This window comes from Psammomys obesus, unplaced genomic scaffold, assembly GCF_907164565.1.
Source record: "Psammomys obesus unplaced genomic scaffold, mPsaObe1.curated_primary_1811, whole genome shotgun sequence".
Classification (NCBI taxonomy): domain Eukaryota; kingdom Metazoa; phylum Chordata; class Mammalia; order Rodentia; family Muridae; genus Psammomys; species Psammomys obesus.
Window position 1 is genome coordinate 1,259,220 of NW_026596131.1, and position 22,075 is coordinate 1,281,294.

General features: G+C 41.8%; 1 non-coding gene across 1 annotated transcript; it reads left to right on the forward strand.

The window, feature by feature from the left end:
• The first annotated feature begins 11,226 nt into the window (after nucleotides 1–11,226).
• LOC129665821 (U6 spliceosomal RNA) lies at nucleotides 11,227–11,331 on the forward strand. The gene has a single exon (XR_008718431.1). It is a non-coding gene; the product is annotated as a U6 spliceosomal RNA (small nuclear RNA).
• Nucleotides 11,332–22,075: the final 10,744 nt, after the last annotated feature.

A 22,075-nucleotide genomic window follows, 5' to 3' on the forward strand; every position in this document is an offset into this window, starting at 1 on the left:
ACATTTTATGCAGAATAACCTGGTTATTCTCTTTGCCTAATTCACCAGAATTGTCAAGCCTACGTTTTCTCCCTCACATACTTCTCTCAGAAGTTTAAAGATGGCAGTGTATTGCAGATTGCATGTGACTTGCTGTTACTAGCTCTTTGTGCTTTCGCTTCTGGGTAGGGGCTGATGGTCAAGTTCTTTCTTTTGTAACAACCTTACTGTTTCTTGTTTTTATGAAGGAGGGAAAGTTAGTGTCCCTAATGTGAAAAATGTTCTTCAAAACACTGGTTTCCAACTGGACACAAGAGAACTGAAGGACCTTCAGGCTCATCTGCCAGTGACTGGTGAGCAATCATGTCACCTTTATGCTAGAGAGTGTCTGGCCCAGCCTGAGAGCAAGGAAGAAATGATGTGGAGAGGAAAACCGGGGCCAGAGAGAATTTAAGGGCTCTTCCTACGGAACCACACTGGTGACAAATACAGAAGAAATGTGCAGAATGTAGAAACATAAAAGGGAACGGGGAAAAGTGACACAGAATAAAGAGGAAAATGCTATTTAGCAATTGAAAATATGTGGGTCATGGTGACAACACTCAGGAGACAGAGCAGGTGGATCTCTGAGCATTTTAGGCCAACTTAGTCTACATAAAGAGATCCGGGCCATCCAGGACTACTTAGTGAGACCCTATTTTTAAAAAATGAAAATGCAGCCAGGCAGTAGTGGCCCATGCCTTTAGTCTCAGCGCTCAGGGAGGCAGAGGCAGGTGGATCTCTGATTTTGAGACCAGCCTGGTCTATAGAGTGAGTTCCAGGACAGCCAAGTTACAAAAAAAAAAAAAAAAAAAAAAAGCAACAACCAGCCCCATTAGGGGCTCTCAGCTGTTTTGACTCAGAACTTTATTCTGATGTTTTATAAATTGTTAGGTATCATTATTTATTGCATTAGAAATTAAAACATTTTAATAGTGTTTATGTAGTAATTCTTTAAACTCTCATTGTTGGTTTTTTTTTTTTTTTTGTTTTGGTTTGGGTTTTTTTCTTTTTTGTTTGTTTGCTTGTTTTTCTTTGAGACTATCTCATTACATAGCCCAATGAGGGGATTGCCATGAAGCTCCAAGTTCTCCTGCCTCAGTCCTGAGTGCTGGTATTACAAGTATATGCCCCAAGGCCTGGCTCACTATATCTTTAATAATAACAGTAAATTTATTCATTGATAAAATACATTTTATGAAAATATTTTCCCAAAACAAAGCCAAAAGGTGAGAAGAATTGTCTTACATTCTTGTTAGTCATTTTAGTGTTTAGCTAGACTCCCATGTACAGTTCTTCATACAATCTGCTGGAATATTTCAGTTTTATTTTATTCTGGCTTGAAGTAGTTCTTGGGTTTGAGCATAGGGACTCACACATGTTAGGCATGCACACAGCTACTAAGTTGCAGCCCCAGCCTTTGTTGGACTAGTTTAGTTTTGGCAAAAATCTATAAAAATAACCTGACTTCATAATATATGGAATCAAAAACTCTACCAGTGAACCTTTTTGTTTTTTTGCTTTTTTGGTTTTTGATTTTTTGAGAGAGTGTTTTTCTTTGTAGCCTTGGCTGGCCTTGAACTCACAGAGATCCACCTGCCTCTGCCTCCCAAGTGCTGGGATTACAGATGTGAGCCACCACGGCCAACTAGCTTGCTGTAATTCTATATGCCATATTTCAAGAACTTTATATGAGTTTTTTTTAAACCTGTCTTCATCTTTGAATCTAAATTTTGAATTTTCTTGCAGAACATAAAAAGGTCAAGTTGGATGTGTTGATGGATGCAGCAAAATCTTTCACAGGTGAGAATTCATGTAAGATGTCATACACTGAAACCCTGATCTGCATAGAGATTTGTCCCTTATCTACTTGTGGATAATTTTGTTTAATTGACAGCAATTTTGAGTATTAGAAATGTAAGAGAAGTATAGGCCTCTCAGAAAGAAATATTAACTTCAATATTTGTGCCAGTGCAGTATTCATTTCACTAGTGTCTGAGGAACCAAAATATAAGTTATCATAGTGACCTTAAGTACCAAATTTTTTGCATCAGGAATATGGTCAGAATGAACAACTAGTTCCATAATTCAGGCCATTAAGGAGAAATAAGAGATTTTACATACAAATAGAATTATATAAATCTCAATGCTATACTAGAAAACAGAATACCTCAGTCTGAGTAATATATAAACAGTAGGTGTTTATTTTTTTATCTCCGTGGAGTCTGGAAAATCCAACGCCAAGATGCTTGCATACTGAGCATCTGTGGAGTTTCAGACCACTTCCTGCTTCAGGTGGTGTCTTGGACTCTGTGTGCTCACACTGTGGACGATGGAAAGGGAAAACAAAGGGCCTCCTGCTTTTGTGAGGCTTCTTCATAGGTCCATAATCTCATGCAGGAAAAGCCCCGTGACCTGACTTCCGCCTGAAGCTCCTGCCTCTTGTTAACCATTGTACTGAAAAGATGTTTCAATTGGAATTCTGGGAAGACCTTAAACCGTAGCGCTCTCACAGTCAAGGGCTCTTACGTGGTGCTGCTCCAGGCTGTGCTGACCTGCACACAGGAGACAAGTATTGTTCTCTTACCCGACTTTAAAAAGTGCTTTCAGATACTGAATTTCACATAACTCCAGATAAGTGACATTCGCTCCTATCCCTGTCGTTGTTTCATCTTGCAATTAGAAATAGTGCTGCACTTCATCCATTTTTCTTAAATTGAAATCATCATCTCTGAACCTGAAAGAATTCCCATTTACTTAAAGGAGAAAAGGTTGCTACCAAAGACTTACGAAACGTTGTGGGAGACATGGGAGTCACACTCACGGAAAAAGAAGAGCTGAAGCTATTGAAGTCCCTGCCAGTCACTAGTGAGTATGTAGCACCCCGCTGGTGCTCTGAGAAGTGGATGGGCTGTTGTGGGCTTCTGGGTAAGAACTGCGTAAGAAAGAAGCCCTGTTCTTGTTTGTGTTTTCATTTCAAAGTGAGAAACTCCTCTCTTAGATTCTGCAGCCCCGCCCCCAGTTCCCTTCCGTGTACTTTCACATCTGTGTGTCCCCGGGGAAACCTCCCATCTCCCCACAACCCATCAACTAAAGTTAAGGTCCTATGACCTGGGTCCCTCCAGCATCACATGTCTGTGGCATATCCACTCTGTCAGTGGCATAACCCAGAAGCTCTCAAAAGTTCTACCTCCAGATCACCCTCGTGGAAAAAAACAAAACAAAACAAAAGACAAGACAGTCTATCCTGTAGGTCTGTCACCTGTGCATCCTTCCCTGCCCCCGTTGCTCCTGCCCCACCTGTCCCCCAAGCAAGAACAAGTTTGCACATTGGCAAGGGCACTAGTGCCCCTGAGGAAGAACATCACCCCCGAGCAGCCTGATTCTGCCACATGCCATTCCCTGTGTCGGGCCATCTCCCTCACCTGCCACCTCAGTGTTCTCACAATTAACCAGCTGCTCCATAGTGTGTTTTCCTCCGCCTTTTCTTCCCCACACCCTCCCTCCTTCCCTTTGGTGCTGCCAGTGATCAAGATGGCCTCTTCCGCATGCTAAGCAAGCCCTCTGCTGCTCACTCCACCCTGTGGCTCTCTTGGCACTTTGGCTCTGTGCAAGTAGCAAGGAGAGGCAGGTGGCCTGTACATCCGACACATGCCAGACTGGAGGGTCCACAAGCTCTGTCTCCTCCCTGGGGACAGACAGAACTCAGGAAGATATGTTGTGCTGGTGGACAGTCCCCATTATCTGTTCCAATTTCGCTTCGCCTTCATGTATGGAGTTATTTAGCAAGTAATTTAAAATATTTACTTTTATTACTGATCAGATTGACAACTTCTTGAGAGAGAGAGTCTCATTACTTAGCTCAGACTAGTCTTGAACCCACTATGTAGCCCAGACTAGCCTCAAATCACGATCCTTCTGTCTCGGCTTTCCAAATGCTAAGAGGCAGGCATATACTCTGCCTCTTATATCCTGGCTGGTGACTACTTTTAATCTTATCCCTTTATAGGGTCTACCATTTGAGCTAAACATATAGGTATGCCTCATGGTATATAGGTATGCCACATAGGCAGAGAGGGACAGACAGAGACCAAATTGCAATGACAAAAGAAAAGAAGCCAGGCACAGTGGCACACACCTACAGTCCCAGCACTCAGGGAGGCAAAGGCAGGACAATCTCTGTGAGTTCGAGGCCAGCTTGGTCTACAAAGTGAGTCCAGGACAGCCAGAGCTACACAGAGAAACCCTGTCTCAAAGGGGTGAAAAAAGGGATCGGGGGGAGAAGAAGAAAGCAGGAGAGAAAAATGTGTTTGTAACAGGTTGTATCGGCTACCATGTGTTCCAACTAAGACTCAGACTGAGCACATTGACAGCAGTCCTTCTGCTGTTATTAGAGGGTGAAAATAAGTCCCTAGGCTCGCCATATAAGATGTATTATTAATTATAGACTTTTTGGGTAGAGATGTAACTTAGTGGGAACCTGCTTGCCTCACCTGAGAAAGAGAGCTGCAGTTTCTCATCCTTTTCCTTGTGTTTCATCATGTCTTACAGAAGATGGAACCGTCTATAAGAAAAGATTGCTGAACCAGGTGGCGCAGGTAAAAGGTAAGAGTCCTGAGAAGGGGCCTGCAGCCCCTGCATTTGCATTTGCTCTGTTTAAACGTCTCACTGGTTAGAACCTTGTGGTCCCGTGACACTGCTCCTTTGCTGCTTCTGAACCTGTCCTCTCGGCATACCTAACATTGCCTTTTCAGTTTGACTGCAGCAGAGGGCGGCAGGGCTAGTACCACGTCACTGTGACAGACTCGGGTTGTCTTCATTTATGGGGTTCTCTCTATCACAGTTCATCTTCGTCTGTGATCACACCAACTGAAAGTTGTACCTCAGCGAGAAGGGAGCATTTTCACTTCCCCACCTATCACAGAGACCAGTCTGGGCTGTAAAATAGCCAACACCTCACTGGCCCCCTGGGGCTGGATCCATAATCTGTAATATCTGTAGTCTTTTTTAAGGATCTGTTTTCTTTTTTAAATTATGCATTTTGTATGTGGGTATGTGCATGTGTGTGCAGGTGCTGGAATTCCACATGTGTGCTGTCTTCTGAAGAACAGGAAGTGTTGTTAACCACTAAGCCGTCTCTCTAGCCCCGTGCTCCAGAGTCTCAGAGCCATCACTGTGCACAGTGGAAATCACTTGCATTTACTTCTATCTCCTTATCTCTTAAGGGAAAAAAGTTTCTGTCTCTAACCTACCACTGATTTTGAAGAATGCAGGATTCAAACTGGAGAACGAGGATTGTAATGACCTGATAAAACAGCTGTCGGTCGATGGTGAGTAGCTCAGATTCCACTGTCCTAGAAAGAAAGGGCTTCTGTGTAAAGCGATATAAAGTTGGTCTCTTTAAAAAAGCCACATTTCACTGTGTCCACATAGTCTATGCAGCCAGTTAACAAATGTACATCACCCATATTTCCTCCTGCTTGTTCATGTTCTCTTGTATTGTAACCTAAGGTCCTTCAAATTCATAGCAATCCTCCTGAATGTCGGGACTAGTGGCATAAGCTTGTATATCTACTTTTGATGAAATGGTTCATTAATAATTTGATAAGATCAATTTAGCTGGACAGAAAAATGCCAAAGGAGCAAAGGCCAGTGTAATCCACTAGGAAGAAGAGATGAGCCTCAACCCAGGGTCTTCATGAGAGGATTCTGAAATTCAGACCCAGATCCAGGGCTAAAGGGGAGGGATGCCAAATCACGCCGTTATCTCACGGTGTTAGATGGTGGGTGATGTCTTTTATATTTCTTTTTCTTTTCTTTCCCCTTGAACTAAAATAGTTAAAATAAAAATGAAAGATGGCTGAACCTCCAGCTCTTTACAAGCATTTTTTGCGAATTTTCCAAATCTAACTGGTTCTCTGTGCCTGCATTGTCTTTTCTTTCAGAGAATGAAATGGTTGACTTAAGTGTGTTAATGAATTTAGCAAAAGCTTTTACTGGTAAGTAGTTTTGGTTAAAATGGCATACATTATTAACCAAGGCCTTAATATTTTATAGAAAGATAGTATCTTTAAACATTAGTTTAAAACTAGTTTTCTACTAGTGACATGCTAACTTAACTCTCCTACAAAATTAAGAGTGGACTATTTGTTCCACAATCTTACTATTAGAGTTTTGCTTGTATAGGAAGTGTGTGTGTGTGTGTGTGTGTGTGTGTGTGTGTGTGTGTGTGTATCTAGGAGGAACTACTGAGAATTAGACCTGCTGTCTAAACAGCCAAACTCTTCAGTCTCAAGGAGAAGCCTCCATACAACTGTTGCTATGTAACAACCCCTGGGGTTCAGACGATACGCTGCTGTGTGATCTGTATCTGGAAAGGGAGTAAAAAAGCTAGAAATTCTCCTTCTGTAACAAATGGCACGTTCACATGCCCTTTGAATTTTTGTAGCTTAACAATTTTCTTTAAAATTTTGCTCATAAATGATTATGCCACATAAGTCATTTAAATAACTTTTCTATGCTTTAAAATCATCCATGCTTGTGGCTGGAAAGATAGCTCTGTCCAGGGAGGCCCTTGAAGGAAGACCTAAGCTTTAATCCCAGAACCCACAAGAGAAAAGTGGGCATGGTGGCATAAACATGTGCCCCAGGTGCTAAGGATGGAGAGCCAGGCAAAGCCCTGGAGTTGACTGACAGCATTGCCTACTCAGCAAGCCCCACTTCCCAGTGGAGAGGCCTTGCCTCAAAATAAAAATAAATAAATAAAAAGACAGTTCTTGAGGACCAAAGGCTGGCCCCGACCGCCACAGGCGCATGTGCACAGAGTGCCTGCATGGCCATGCACACGTAAGGAACTGAAATCATCCATTCGGTGCTAAAATCCCTGCCTGGTAAAAATCTGCATCTCCCTAAGGTGACAAGGTTGGAACTGATAATCTGAAAGCTGTGCTGAGGAAAATGGGACTGATACTCCCCGACAGTGCGTACAAGGAACTGCAGAAGGCCCTGTCAGCTTACGGTGCGTACTAAAGACACACCTTCAGGCTTGGATTGAGGGGCAGAGAGGTGGATACTTCTAGAATTGTGTTTGTATCCAGGGAAACCCATAAAAACATAATTCTCACGGTAAGAGAAATCCTGTTGCCTGTTCTTGTCACTCCCCTTAAAGGCTGACAACATCTTTCACTAACCACTACTGTCAAAGTTAAATGTTCCTGCTGCCCTTGGGCATAGCCAGCTCTAAAGGATGAGAAACAAAAGGGGTGGAGCAATGGCATGGCTATTATGAGCGCGTGTTGCTCTTGCAGAGGTTTGGTTCTCAGCACCCATACAAACCTATCTGTAATTCCAAGTCCAGTGGATTTCACATCCTCTTCTGGACCCTGCACAGATTGCATGTATAGTATACATGTGTGCATGCCATACATGTATTGCATGCATGTGGAGCACAGACATATGTGAAGGTAAAACATTTTTAAAAAAAGAAGAGGAAAATAAAAGGGGAAAAAGAGAAATTAAGACTTTTTAATTCAACCAAGGTATATACTTATAATTCACCTCTTCATATTTGGCTTCATTCTTTCATTATGGTAAAACTAAACATCCAAACAAAGTAGAAAGTTGGTTGAGGGTTTTTCCTAAAATCACAGACGTTATGTGCTTACGCGGTTTATGCAGCTTCCCAGTAATTAACTTACATTGTGGATGGTTTCTTACCTTGCAGCTAGTGGCAAGATATATAAGAACAGATTGCTAAACTATGTGAAGAATCTCAAAGGTGAGTAAGATGCACGTGGAAAAGCAAGTAAAAGATCCTCGGCTGGGTGTAGTAACACGTGCCCAAAGTCCTTGGGAAGCTGGGACAGGAGGAGTGTAAATTCCAGTCCTGTGTGTGGTATATAGCAGGGCCCTGGTCTCATGGGACGGGGGGGGGGGGGGGGGGAGAGTTTATGTTTAGTGTTAGCTCTTAAAATGTTCAGCTTTGCTCTCTCCTGTTTGTTGATGCATCCGTATGACTGATAACTCGCCTCTTTGCTTTGCATGAACTTTGAGAGATATAGATTAGGTATCCTATTAATGTAGACACCGCCCTTTTAATTTGGTGCGTGTGTTGTTGTTGTTATTTGTTTGTTCTTTTTGTTTTTTGAGATAGGAGCTTATTCTGTAGCCCAGGCTGGCCTCAAATTCATTTTGTAGCCCAGGCTGGCCTCCAGTTTGCAGCAATCCTCTTATCTCAGCCAGGTAAGTAATGAACTACAAGTATGGGCCACCACACCCAGTGTGTTCTTTTTTAATTAGATTATATTTTAAAATGCTACCAGGGGCTGCAGCAGAAGAATCTCAAGTCTGAATTCATCCTGTACAACTAAGCCATACTGTCTCAAAAAAAAAAAAAAAAAACTTTTTTAAGGAACGTGCTGGGGCTGCAGCTCAGTGTTAGCGTACTCACCTAGCATGTGCCAGTCCTGGACTCAACACCAAGGGCTGAAAGAAAAAGAAAAACTACCAGAAAACTCTTCAGCCTGAGAAGTAATCAGTTCTCAAGAAAAATAACTATGTGAGAAGTAGAGACCAAGGAGGGCAGGGGCTGGAGAGATGGCACAGTGGCTAAGAGCACTTGTTGCTCTTGCAGAGGACACAGGTCCAGTTCCCAGCACCCACAGGGTGGTTCACAGCCATCCTCTTCTGGCCTCTGTGAGCACAAGGCATGCACATGGCGTACACACATACATGCACACAAAATACTCACACACATAAAATAAAGTAAATCCATTGGCCTGTCAGTGTGGATGAGGGAGACCTGATGGAGTCCTCACCTGAGACGAAAAGCTACAAGTAATGACTACTGAGAGGAGGAGACTTAGTCTTCCCAGGAAATGAGTCCCCTAACAAGCTATCCAATAGGGGTCAGCCCTCAAAACACACACATGTATCTGCACATACACCCAAGCACACTCACACTTATACATGCAGTACTAAATGAACTCTGTATGTTACATTTGCATGTTTATTCATATATATATTCATATATATATATATATATAAAATTAAAGAATAAGTGGCATGAATTTAAGGGGTACATGGGAAGGTTTGTAAGGAGAGGGGATGAAGGAATTTATGTTACTGTATTTTAATCTTAAAATATTCTTAAGGTCTGTAAAATGTCAGGCAGAGCAGGGTCTATGTTTGATTCCTAGCACCCACACTCAAAAAAGACAAAGGTATCCTTGTCTTCCATAAACGTAATTCTTCCAACAAAGACAAAAACCTGTTAAGAAGTGAGTGCTTATTTCCCTCAGTTTTTTCTGCCACTGATGGATACATCTAAGTCTCGGGATGTACATGCATTAACAGTTTCCTTGGGATCCAGTGTTTGACTTCCCAGTGGGGTTTTTGATGTGTGCCCATGATCGGCACCCTTTCATCCTTACGAATCAATGCCTACATTCTCATCCCATGCCCTTCTTTCCTAAGGCCCATTGGTCAAGATCAAAAATGTGGAATCTCTCTTGGAAAACATGGGAGTTGGAATCAAAGATGAAGAACTTGAAGAACTAATTGCCCAACTTCCGCCTGACGGTGAGTATCTCAGACATTACCCTGCTGTCAGCCTGCTGTGAGCACTGACTCTCTCTTTTGCACCTGTTCCTCTTAGCCACTCTGCTGTCTTCATATAGATCAGTGGTTTAAACCTTACCTGGCAGTGGACCCTTTTCGACATCTCTTGTAACAGTACCCCCTGAGTAAGTCTTCAAATGCACAGGATTACAAAGAAACAAGTGGTACTAAAATAATAGTTTATCAAAACATTCAAAATGCAAATGGTTAATACTTCTTGAAGTACTTAAGTTCTTCTAGCAGGTCAAATTTTTGTCATTTTAAAATAGAGATTAGCATAAGCAACATTTCAACATGTTTTCAACAACAGCACTGACATGAACTTTGGGTGGTTTATTTAGTGACAAAGCTACACATTCTACTGCTAATGCCATGGTTTGCTCTCTAAAGTAATACTAAAAAATGTTGTTTCAGGTATAGTGGTTAGTAAAAATAAGTGTATTTTTTCTAGAGCAATGGAAAAATAGAAGATACAGTAATTATTCATTCATAGTATAAGCTTCCTTTGTTTCGAAGATAGCACTGTTAAACTCCATACAATTCTAAGAAAAACTAGAAAAAATTTACCCAATTCTTAGGTTCTTCATAATTTCTGAAGGTAATAGAGCATAACTTTTATGCATCTTGGAAACATGGAATCATCTTCCCTTAACTTACAGGTAACGAAACAGTGGATCTGCGTGAGCTGATGAATATCGTCAGTTACATCAAGGGTGAGTTTCATGATAGGAAACACTTAAAAACAGCATCCAAAAAACACTGAGCTATTAATACTGGGCAAATTCTGTCCCACTCATAAGAGTTGCTCTTTGTTTGTATGTATGTGATGGGTTGGTTGGTGGTTGGATGGTTCACTGGATGATTGGTTGGTTAGTTTTTAGATGGTTGGTTAGTTGGTTGATAGTTGGGTGGTTGTTGGTTGGTTGGGTGGTTGGTTGGTTTTGGTTGTCAGATATGTTGGTTGGTTGTTTGGATGGTTAGGGAATTTTTTATTTTGGTACGGTTTGCTTTTTTGAGGCAGGGTCTCATGAATACCAGGCTACTGAAATTCACTATATAGATAAAGATGACCTTGAAATCCCAATTCTCCCCTCTCCATTTCCCAAATGTTGGGATTATAGTCGTGTGCCACCATGTAAAAAGTTTAGATTCTTTTACATAGTATATTTCCATTTTTGTGGAAGCAATGAATGCAGGTAAACCATAACATGTATTTATACTGATATTATAAACTTTCCCTGGAAATTTCTACTACAGAATCAGATATCAAAACCCATAGAAGTAGTCATACCCTTTACCCCAAACAATCCCCTTCTAGAAATGTATCTTACAGAACTAGCTATACTGAGCAAAATTTAAAAACCTGTTTCAAGATTTTTGTTCTCATCCTAAGTAGTAAGAAAACTGCAGTAGGTTAGAAATATCTAAGTGCCTGTATGAGAATCACTACACAAACCATTATATAATAGTAAAATTACAAACTTGAGGTTGGCCTGAGCTACATAGCAAGACTTTCATCTAAAAAAAAATAATGTTAGCTAAATGACACAGCATGGATTACTAAAACACTAGCTATAAAGATTATATAGAGTATTCACTTGACTGCACTTATATAAAACTAGAAGACTACACAGAAGATTTACAGGGCCCCTGAACAATGCTGACACACAAATACATGGGATTATCCATATCTTTAAAGATATATAAAGAACTTTAAAAAGAAATACATAAGCCAGGTGTGGTGGCACATATTTTTAATCCCAGCACTGGGGAGGCAAAGGCAGGAGGGTCTCTGAATTCAAGCCCAAGCAAGCTGTTCTACAGAGCCAGGGCAGCTAGGGCCACACAGAGAAATCCCATCTCAAAAAACAAAAAAACCAAACACCAAAAACACAGTGTATCCAATTAATAAATAATCTAATAAACTGAATAAACAGTTCTCAAAAGGGAAATGCAAATAGTCAATGCATGCTGAGAAGGTGCTCAACATCCTTAGCTAGGATAGGGCAAATCAGAGCTGACTTGAGACTCCATCTCACCCCAGTCAGAATGGCTGCCATCAAAAAAAAAAAAAAAAAAAAAAGCTGGAAGATATGAGGAGGGAGGAACACTTACTCACTGCTGCTGGGAATATGAGCTTGTGCAGCCAGTGTGAAGTCAAGACGCACGTTCCTTCAAAACTGAAACTAAAACTATCATATGACACAGCTATCTCTTGGGAAAATACTGGAAAACTCTATCAGTTACCACAGAATACTTGCATAACCATACGTTATCCACAATAGCCAGGACGTGGAGCCAGCCTAGATGTCCATCAACAGATGAGCTGATTACACCGGACAATACAATGTTAATCAGCCGTAAAGAAAAGTAAAATAACCAGGCAGTGGTACTGCATGCCTTTAATCCCAGCACTCGGGAGGCAGAGGCAGGCTGATCTCGAGTTCCAAGCCAGCCTGATCTATGGAGTGAGTCCCAGGACAGGCAAGGCTACACAGAGAAACTCTGTCTCAGAAAAATAAAAATTAAAAAAAGGAAGTCATGAGCTGGAAAGATGGCTCAGAGGTTAAGAGCACTGTCTGCTCTTCCAAAGGTCCTGAGTTCAATTCCTAGCAAACACATGGTGGCTCAACAATCAACTGTAATAAGACCTGATGCCTTCTTCTGGCATGCAGGTGTACATGCAGGCAGAACATAATAAATAAAATCTTAAAAAAAAGAAAGAAAATCACAAAATTTTCAGGAAAAAATGGAAACTACAAATCATTATGCTAAATTAACTAAGCCAGACACAGAAAGACAATACATTTTCCCTTATTTGTAAAATCTGGATTTAATACTATTTGTGTGTGTGTTTATATATGTATATTTTTATCTCACAAAACAAGAAAGGGGATCATGAGAGGGGGAGATGAGATCTTACAGGAGGTGGAACAGAGAGGATATCAGAGTACATGTTATAGGAAAATAGATGCTTAATCCTCACTCAGAAGGGCAAACAGGATAGACATCGGAAGTGGGAGAAGACAGGGAACAGGACAGTAGCCTACCACAGAGGGCCTCTGAAAGACTCTACCCAGCAGGGTTTCAAAGCAGATGCTGAGACTCATAGTCAAACTTTGAGGAGAGTGCAGGGAATCTTATGAAAGAAGGGGGGGGGAGAGAAAGACCTGGAGGGGACAAGAGCTCCAAAAAGAGACCAACAGAGCCAAAAAATCTGGGCCCAGGAGGGACCTACAGAGACTGATGAATCAACCAAGGACCATGACTGGAGAAGACCTAGACCTTCCTCCACCCCCCTGCTCAGATGTAGCCCATGGGCAGCTCAGTCTCCATGGGGCTTCCTTAGTATGGGGAACAGGGACTGTCTCTGGCATGAACTCGGTTGCCTGCTCTTTGATCACCTCCCCCTGGTGAGGCAACTTGTTACTAGGCCACAGAGAAAGAGGGTCCAGACAGTCTTGATGAGACCTGATAGGCTAAGGTCAGAGAGTAGGGGAGGTTCACCCCTACTATCGGTAGACTAAGGGAGGGGCATAGAGGCATAGAGGAGAAGTGAGAGGGAGGGTGGGACTGGGAGGAGATGGGGGGCATCAGCTGGGATACAAAGCGAATAAGTTGTAATAATAATCATTTTTAAAGTTTTTTTAAAAAGGAAAACAGAGGGTCTAATTGTGAGAGGGGGACCAGGCTGGAGATAGGGAGGAGTGGTCTGCATAAGCACAGGCAGCATTGTCATCCTTTGTGTTGATGCTATAGTAAATCTGCACCCTGTTGCTCATTTTTTCCTAAGGAGAAGCAATTGACATCCAGAGCTTGGGCAAGTTTCTAGCCAATGAGGGGACTGAGCTCACGGAGAAAGAGCTGAAAGAGCTGATGTCACACCTGACATTTAACGGTGAGGGTTTCTGCACGGGGAGGTGATGGCAGCCTAAAAGTGCACTTTGGCCACCAGCATGGAAAGAGCTCAGAGAGGACCCTTTTTGTATCACGTAAAGCACTTGAGTGTGCTTGTGAATTACCTTCTGTCTTAGGACTGTTATCGCTGAGATGAAGCACCGTGACCAAAAAGCAAGTTGGGGAGGAAAGGGTTTATTTGGCCTACACTTCCATGTCGCTGTTTATCATCAAAGAAAGATGGGACAGGAATCCAAACAAGGCAGGAACCTGGAGGCAAGAGTTTATGTAGAAGCAGTGGACGGGTGCTGCTTACTGGCTTGCTCCCGTGACCTGCTCAGCCTGCTTTCTTACAGAACCTAGGACCAGTAGCCCAGGAGTGGCCCCACCCACAGTGGGCTGGGACCTCCCGTATTAACCACTAATTAAGAAAATGCCTGATTTTATGGAGGCATTTTCTCGGTTGAGGTTCCCTCCTTTCAGATGACTCAAGCTTGTGTCAAGTTGACAGAAGGCCAGCCAGCACACTTGCACATTTTGTTAAAAGCTCGGGCTTGGGATCAGGTCCAGGGTGAAGCCTTGCATTTCTAGCAAGCATCAATGTGGCACCAATGATCCTAGTCCAGGGGCCACAGTTTGCCCACCAAATAATCTAAAAAGTGAGAGGAGAAATGATGTTACGATTATGCCTGTACTTTCCTTTTTAAACTCCCAAGAACAACCAGTAAGCTGATGTGAGGGCATGATTCTAATGCAGAAATAAAATTATATTCCTATATATACATAAACATATATTAGAGTTATTGAAGTTAGGAAACAAAAGTGAGCAGTAGGCAGAGACTTGGAAGAAGCAGTAGTTTGAGCTGATTGATCATTATTCCTCGTTTACTGGAATTTATAATGCTGTGCAATGATGAATCAGTTACCCACTGGTCCTCGTGTTCTGTAACCACGTTTAAATTTTTTTTCTACTGTTGTTTCTGTTGTTTATACACACACACAAAGTTAAGAACATGGCAGGCTAACATTCCTACCCATTATGCTTCAGTGACATTGCTGCGTAGTTGCTGTGTGGCTCTGTCCCTGAATAGATGATCCCTCTGCTAGACTGAGGTACAAACCAGTGATGGGGCACTGGCCTAGTATCATTGTGTGTAAGCACCATGAAATTAAACACATTAAAAACCTGCAGCATAGCCGGCATGTACTCCTCAGCCTTTTCCTCACGTTCCTGTGCTGTGATGCTGCAAACCACTGCAGTGTGATGCCCTAAAACTGCTTTGTTCCACTGTCCTTTAGTTACCACCACTCTGTCTAGAATGCTCCCCTCCACCCCACCGCCATCCCACAGTGCACTCATGAGAGCCTGACAACCTCACACTCCTCGTCGCATTCCTATCCCACCATCCACCCCTCAACCAAAACACCACTGTTTCCTCTCTGAATTCTGACAGAATTTTTTTAAATTTTTATGGCATTTTTTAACGTTTTAATATTAGTTACAGTTTATTAACTTTGTATCCCAGCTGTATCCCGCTCCCTCTTTCCCTCCCAATCCCAGCCTCCCTCCCTCATCTCCTCCCTGCCCTTTTCCAAGTCCACTGACAGGAGAGGACCTCCTCCCCTTCCATCTGACCCTGGTTTATCAGGTCTCTTCAGGACTGGCTGCAAAGTTCTCCTCTGTGGCCTAGCAAGGCTGCTCTTCCCTCGGGGGGGGGGGTTGGGGGGGTGTCAAAGCAGATACTGACAGGCTTTTGTTAGAGACAGAAAATAGGCCTTATGCTTGGACTTTTCCACACACATCTGTGGTCTCTTTTTAAAAAATTCCAATGTGAAATGCTAAGGACACAAAAAGGAATGCCATCACTCTAACTTTTTAGTAAACGTTACTTTTTAGTCTTTGTATCTCCTCTTTAGCTGTTTTGTTTGTGGGCTCTTCCTGGGTTCTTCTAATTCTCTCCTAAAATGCCTTCCCTTGGCTCAGCTCAGCTTCTCCTGGTTTAACTGACAACTGTCTTCTACTCTCTGCTAGCTCAGTTCACTGTCAACTGTCTCTTACCCTCACTCTGCTCAACCTCTTTTCTTCTTCTCTCTAGCCCTACCCAATCTCCTTTCTTCCTGCATCAACTGTCTTCTCTGACCTACTTTTCTGTCTGCTGGAACCTGCTCTCTCCTCCTCTTCTCTCTCAGCTCTCAGCCTCTGCTGGTTTTTTATATCCTCTCCAGTCCCCTGAAGCCCAAGAGCCAACTGGCACTGAAAGGCACAGGGTTATTTAAAGGGCCAGGCACATAAAATAGTTCATACTACAAACCACGCCCTTGTCCTCCAAGAACTTATGGTCTAATAGAGGAAGAAGCACACACATTAATGTGATCTCATGTGCTAAGTATATGCAGTGGAACATGTGGCCAAGAGTGAAGTCTTCTGGGGGAGTCTGGCTAAACAGCTGCAGGGGCATCGTTCCAGCGACAGATTGTGTCCTCACTGTACAAAGCACATTTGTGATTGCTTTCAAAAAAGACTTCTAGGTCATTCACCAAAAAATGAATAAAGACGTGAAAATAGAACAGCTATGGGGGGGGGACTAGCAGGAGTGAGAGAGGAAGAAAAGGCAATAAGAGCTGAATATCATCAAATATGGTGTACACATGTATGAAGATGATGTAATGAAACCCACTGTAAAGTATAACTAATATATGCTAATAAAAAAACTCCTTTAGAGACCTATCAGAACAAAGAGCAAGCCCTCCCCTCCCTGTTCAAACATTTGAGCATATGCCAACATGTTTCTCTTCATATCTTTACTTTTATATATATTATATGTAATATGTTTGTATTATATAATATAATACATAACATGATGCATACATGCATACAATGACATGGCTCAGCAGATAGCACTTGCTCCCAAGCTGTGACAACCTGTGTTTGAGCCCCAGAATCCACATGGCAGGAGAAGAGAACCAACTCCTATAAGTTGTCCTCTGACCTCCACATGCATGCTAGTGTGCTCACGTGCACGTGTGCACACACACAAATGAATATAAAAAATTAAATATATATATATATATGTTGTCATCTGCTGGGAAAAGATACTTCTAGAATGAGGCCAGATTCTGTTGGCAGTACTGTTTTCCCACTTATAGCCTGTGACTATCGACCTTTCTTCATTCTATCATTCTTTGAACTATATAAAAGAGGGACCACAATGAATAAGCGAAGACACTCTTCTCCCTGCAAAAGCCATCCCTGGTTCCATCATACGCAGCTAAGAGAAAAGCTAATCCAAATTCCAAAGCAAATGCATAGAAGTTTCAGCCTTGTACTTTTCTTTTAGTTTTTTATTTTACTTTTATTAATTAGTTTATTCACTTTGTTACCCCAGCTGTAGCCTCCTCCCCCATCCCCTCCCAATCCTACCCTCCTCTTCTTCTCCTATGTCCCTTTCCAATGATAGGGGAGTCCTCCTTCCCTTCCATCTGACCCTAGTCTATCAGGTCTCATCAGGACTGGCTTCTTTGTCTTCCTCTGTGGACTGGCAAGGCTGCTCCCCCCTCAGGTAGAGGTGATCAAAGTGTCAGCCCATGAGTTCATGTCAGAGACAGTCCCTGTTCCTATTATTGGGGAACCCTCTTGGACACTGAGCTGCCCCTTTTACTTTTAATGGGGGACAGGGGGAACGTGAGGAAAAAATCATGTACTATGTTGTTCTTAATAGTTTCATTAACTTTTATTAACCTTACTAACTTTTTATGTGGCTGCCTCTGTATCTGAATTAAATTTCTTACAGAAAATGGGAAAGTTATCGCACAATCAATAATGGAAGGCCTTAAGAAGCATAAACGTAAGTGGAAACTTACAGTTCAACTTAAAGTTGATAATTTGATGCTATATATTTATTTTCACATGTGTTTTCTTGGTTGTAAAGGTAATACATGGGGGGCTGCAGCGACAGCTCAGCTGTTAAAGGCTCCAGTTGTTCTTCCAGAGGACCCAACTCTAGTTCCCAACACCCAAATGGTGGCTCACAACCACCTGTAACTCCAGTCCCATGGGATCCAATACCCTCTTCTAGCTCACAAAGGCCCTTCACACACGATTCACATACATGCAGGAACAACACCTACACACATAAAAATGAAAACAATTTTAGCTTTTGAAATATACTGCAAACAATATTTTTTAAAGTAGTACATGGGCCTGGGAGTGTAGTCAGTGCTGAAAGTCTAGGCATACACATTGGCCTAGACTTGAGCACCAGCACTGAAAAATCAAGGTAATATATGTTCAGTATAGAAAGTGTGTATGTTCAGACAAATTAAATAAAAAGGAAAAAACAATTATTAGTTCTGGCCTCTGGTAATAACCCATAACTTTATCAGCATATTCTCCCTTATTCAGACACAGCTGTATGCATCTGTGTTCTGTGCTCATATAGAAAAGAACGAGCAGGTTTGAATATATGAGAAACTGTCCTCTGCCCTCATCCCATAACCACAGAACTCAAGCATATACTTCTTCAGTGAGGAACTCAGATTTTGTCCCTGTAACTGTGTTCCCAACAAGTGAAGATTTTTAAGAATAATCTTTTTATTTGTTTCTACAAGTCTGGTTGAAAGGATTTAAGAAAAACTTAGGGATTTTATGCACATACCCACAAGATAAAAGTTAATAAAAAAAAAAAAAGGATACATTTAAATTCTGGGTATTTACACTTCATATTTCTAAGTTGAAAAAAAATATAGAAATCATGTCTAGGGAGCGCAGCATGGCTAAGGGGGTAAAGGCACTCACCACCAAGCCTGGAAGCCTGACCCCAGAGAGGTAGCTCTACCTACACTGGCACGCTGCCTCTGCGGAGCAGCGTACCTAAGTATGGTGCCTGCACGGCCACAAAGAGCCGCCATCACTTTGAAGGCTTCTATAGCTTGCCACAGATCTTTCTTGGCATTAAAAAGAGCACATAACTGGCTTATCTGGCCATGGCAAACTCAGTTACATACAGGAAATTAAACCATTAAGTCCACTTTCTCCTGAGGGTTTATCTTCCTGTGTTTAAGAAATAAAACTAAACCACATTTTGATGAGAAAAAAATAGACTTCAGTTCTGACCCATCTTATTCTTGGGAGTTTAATACATGCATGCATACAGCAAACACAGTGTCTTAGTCAATGTCCATTGTTGTGAAGAGACTCTTAGGAAGGAAAACGTTCATTGGGGCTGGCTTACAGGGTCAGAGGGTTAGTCCATTATCATCATGGTGGGAAACATGGTGGCACACAGGCAGACATAGTGCTGGAGCGGTAGCTGTGAGTTCTACATCCCAACCAGCAGGCAACAGAGAGACGCTGGGCCTGGCTTGAGCATTTGACCCCAGGGACACACTTCCTCCAACAAGACCACACATCCTAATACCTATCCAGTAGTGCCCTCTCTACTGACAAAACATTCAAAATAGATTAGCTTATGCTGGCCATTCTTATTCAAAGCACCACAAGCAGCAATATGAATTAAGATAGAAATCTCATATAGCTTGGATGTTTTCTCCAGTTCCCACTCCTAGTCAACTTCAGATATGTATATAATTTTGACTTTTAATCTTGTCATTTAGCAAAACTAATGGCAAGTCTGCAAAAGTTGATGAAACGTGCCACTAATACTAAAGGTGGGTTATAGCACTTAATCCTGTAGTTGTTCAACTGTCAGTTTAGTTTCTACTTTCTGTCCACCAATCACTAAGATGACTACATTATACCTCCGTCTATTTCTCTAAATTTATTTTGCCTTTATAGTCTGTATCACACTGTGTCACATTTTGCTTATCAGATATTTCGTATTGTTTTCTAATGTCTCCATTGATATTTTTAATTATATTATTACCTCTTTGGTATCAGCATGTAGCTTATAAAGTAGCTAATCCTGACTCTAGTCGTAAAGAAAGCAATTCAATTTTGTTGGGCTTTTGTATCCATATAAATAAAGCAGAAGAGGTGAATTTAGGCGATGATCTAATAGTTCTCTTTTACAAAGTTCTAGTTTTAACTTTTAAGGTTGAAAGGACACTATTAAGGAGAAGAATTATTTCTATAATAAGAGGAAATATTTTTAAATCATCCACTAATATGGGTTTAGAATCCAAAATATATAGAGACCTTATAATTCAATAATGAAAAGTGTTAACATAGAACTTGGAATACAGCTCAGTGGCAGAGCACTTGTCCAGCATTCGTGAGGCCCTAGGCTTAATTCCCAACATCACACACAAAAGCAAATATAGACATTCTCTCTAATAGACAGGTTCATGTTCTAGAGCTGCACCCACCCACAGTCATCTGCTGTCTAAATACAGTAAGTGGAAAATTCCAGAAACAAATAACTCATAGATTTTAAATTGTATGCCATTCCTAGTAATGTGGTACAGTTAGCACTGCCCTTCTCCATCCTGCTAAGGACAAGAACTAATCCTTTATCCAGAATATGTACTTTTACACATCACCACATCAGTTGCTAAGGAACCATCTCAGTTACCAGGTAACTGCTACTGCACTGTGCTGGTTTTCTTGTATAATCTTTGTTTTACTTAGTAATGACCCCAAAACACAAGAAGAGTGATGGTGGTGATTCAGGTTTGCTTCCCTCAAAGATGAAAGGCTTCAGCTCAGAGCATGAACATTATCAGCTGCTGGTATTAACCTCTTATTGTGCTAACTTTTACAAATTAGATTCTTGCCATAGGCATGTATGCCTAGAAAGAGACGTTGTATAGGCAAGGTTCAGTATCCTCCCTGGTTTTAGGCATCTACTGAGGGTCTTTAAACATATCCCCTGAGGATCTGACAAGACCACTGGAACCCAGCATTTTTGAATGGTCAAAGTATGTGAATAGACATTGCTTCAGATATTATGTTAAAATGACAAATAAGCAGGTGAAAAGATGTTGAATATCATTGGTCACTGAGGAAACACAAAACAACAATGAAATACTACTTCACACTCGTTAGTGTGGATGCTTTAAAGAGAGAGAGAGAGAGAGAGAACATGAGCAGCAATGGTTTAATGGGTGAGGGCACCTGGCACCAAGCCCAACCACCTGAGCTTATCCCCAAGGCCCATTCATTGCTGGGAGGAGAAAACTGGCTCCACAAAGTTGACTTCTAGTGTTTGAGCAATGGCTCAGCAATTAAGAGCACTGGCTGCTCTTACACAGGCCCTGGGTTCACTTCCCAGCACCCACATGGAAGCAGCCCACCACTGTCTGCCACTCCAGTCCTGGAGCTCTGAAGTCCTCTTCTGAAGCCCTCTTCTGAAGCCCTCTTCTGAAGCCCTCTTCTGGCCTCCGAGGGTATGCATGTGGTGCACACACAGTGTACAAACATACATGCAGGCAAAACACCCAAACACAGAAAATTAAATTAAAAACAAAGAAACCAAGTTTGTCTTCTGCCCTCCACACATCTGCTGTGGTGCATGTGAGCACACATACACACACAACAAATAAATGTAACAAAATTTTAATTAGAACTTTTTAAGAGATAACAAGTGTTGGAGGCGTAGAAAAATGAGGCCTTGGTTACGCTGGTGAGATAACTGGAAAAGCGTGCAGCTGGATCGGTGCCTTTGCTGACTTAACTGGAATATACATACTCAAATATTACCAGAAGGAAAACATTAAAATCACATAGGCATATGTACATGTAACAACAGCTAACGAAAAAGAGAGTCCATGAATTTGAAAGACAGCAAGGAGGGAGAAATGATGTGATTATATCATAATCTCAAAGTAAAAAATACTATAAAAAAATCACAGTACTTAGTAGTTTGTAGAACATAGGCCAGATGACTTAATATTATAACTTGCTGTAAAATTAATGCTAGGGAACATTTTCTGACATTTAAAAAAGTTGTTCAGTGTGTAAAGGCGTTTTGCCTACCCGTGCATCTACGCACTGTGAGATGCAGTGCTTCCAGAGGCCAGAAGAGGACGTCAGATCTCCTGTGGGGCTGGCGGTACAGATGATTGGAGCCTACTTGTGGGTACCAGGGATTAAACCAGGTCTTCAGGAAGAGCAGCCAATGTTCTTAACCACTGAGTCATCTCTCTAGCCCCGTGACATTCTTTGATTTGTTTTGTTTGTTTGTTTGTTTGTTTGTTTGTTTGTTTTTTCAAGAATTAACCAAACACTTGGGAGGTAGAGGCAGGCAAAGCTGTGTTTGAGACCAGCCTGTTCTACAGAGTGAGTTCCAGGATGGCCAGGGCTAAATTCAAGACCCTCTCTAAATATAAATAAGTAAAAGTTCATCTGTGAGGAGTTATAGGCGTGTTCACAGCAGTCAGAAGGGAGAGCAAGGCAAGCCCCCTTCAGTGGGTGAGAGGGCGAACAAAATGTGACACTTGCATAGATGATTAACTAGCTTTTTGGAAGAAGGAAATTGTAAGCCACACCATGACACAGTTGAACCTCAGGGATATTATACCAATCACAAAAAGATAACCACTATATTAATCTACATAAAGGGGTAGCTGGAGCAGTCGGATTCAC